This window comes from Priapulus caudatus, unplaced genomic scaffold (genome assembly GCF_000485595.1).
Source record: "Priapulus caudatus unplaced genomic scaffold, Priapulus_caudatus-5.0.1 Scaffold97, whole genome shotgun sequence".
Lineage (NCBI taxonomy): Eukaryota > Metazoa > Priapulida > Priapulimorpha > Priapulimorphida > Priapulidae > Priapulus > Priapulus caudatus.
In genome coordinates, this window is record NW_014577158.1 from 70635 (window position 1) to 72131 (window position 1497).

The window sequence follows — 1497 nt, forward strand, 5'->3', positions numbered from 1 at the left end:
GAGGCTGCACGCGTTCTATTATAGTTATAATAGTCAAACGGATTATGCTGATTGGTCGACATTGTCATCACACTGAGGATTCTCGAATAGTTAAAGGCAGGTAATCAAGTCTCATCTATGCATGTGAATTTAAATGCTCACTTAAATAAAGAATACTGTCATGTATGTATATATATACATATATATAATTTTATTGATTCTGGAGTGAATAAAAACAAAAGCTTGTTTTATTATTTCTGATTATTATATATAACTATTATGCATATGTGCATGTATAGATATGTTTGTTTTTATATACATGTGTGTGTGTGTGTGTGTGTGTGTGTGTGTGTGTGTGTGTGCGCGCGCGCGCGTTTGTGTGTGTGTGTGACTGTGTGTGTGCGTGTATGTGTGCGTGTGAGTGCGTGTATGTTACTTTCATAGAAATAATATACTAGTTGGAATATATCGGGGGCGTAGCTACCATAACGCAGATACGCAGTTGCGCACACATCATTATACCAAACATTTTTTTTATTGCAGAGAGAGACGGGGAGAGAGAGAGGGCGAGAGAGAGAGAGAGAAAAAGAGAGAGAGAGATGAACGAGAGAGAGAGAGAGGAACAAGAGAGAGAGAGAGAGAGCGAGTCAGTCAGTCAGACTAAATTGTTTATAAACAAATAACACCCACGCGGCGCGCCACTGTATCAGTTACGTCATCGATTGAAATGTACATTCTGATTTTGCCGCGCAGTGTCCAAACTTTCTACATCTCTATGCACAAGCTTACTACATCAGTGGCGGAATTAGGGGGAGGGGTGGATTGGGTGGCTAGCTATATACCCCCCTCTAGATCTGTTGTACTAACAATATTTTTACATAGTCACGCGGGTGTACAAAACGTTACCTGATGCATAGATTAAATTATATAATTGAGTGGCAAAGCAGGCTACAACCCTCTTGCAGTTTTTTCCCAATTCCAAGAAAGAGCTTTGCTGTCGCCCTCATCCCAGCGGTGTTCACTCCTACGCATTGAATAATGACCGCAACTTAAACAATGCCGTGATGTGATGTGATGTGTTATAAGTGATGTGTGTGTTTGAGCACATGCACACACGTGCCCACACGCACCCACACACGCATACGCTCGCTCGCATGCACGCACATACGCACGCACGCACGCACACAGAGAGGGAGAGCAAGAAAGAGAGAGAGAGAGAGTTTAAGAATGTGCGTTAGCTCAACATGTCTTGATAATAAAACAAAAATTACATGATTAGTTATAGTGATCTTTAGTGATCACATCTTGTTGCTCATGAAGAGAATAGTTCTACTAAAAATATAATTGTCGTAGTCAGAATGAAGTGCCTCAATTACTATCTCCTGCGATATACATTTTCAAATTTTTTTGGGGGAGGACGCCCAGATACCCCCGAGCCTCTTCCGCCTGTGTGGGTACACATCCATTTCACCCTAGCTACGCCCCTGTATATATACAAGAAGGTATGAAGTGAGTGCG

At 41.7% G+C, this 1497-nt stretch overlaps 1 protein-coding gene across 1 annotated transcript in view; it reads left to right on the forward strand.

Moving 5' to 3' along the window:
- Positions 1–1497, forward strand: part of LOC106805018 — a 7882-nt gene that overhangs the window by 267 nt on the left and 6118 nt on the right. The gene's annotated exons all lie outside the window — the stretch shown is intronic.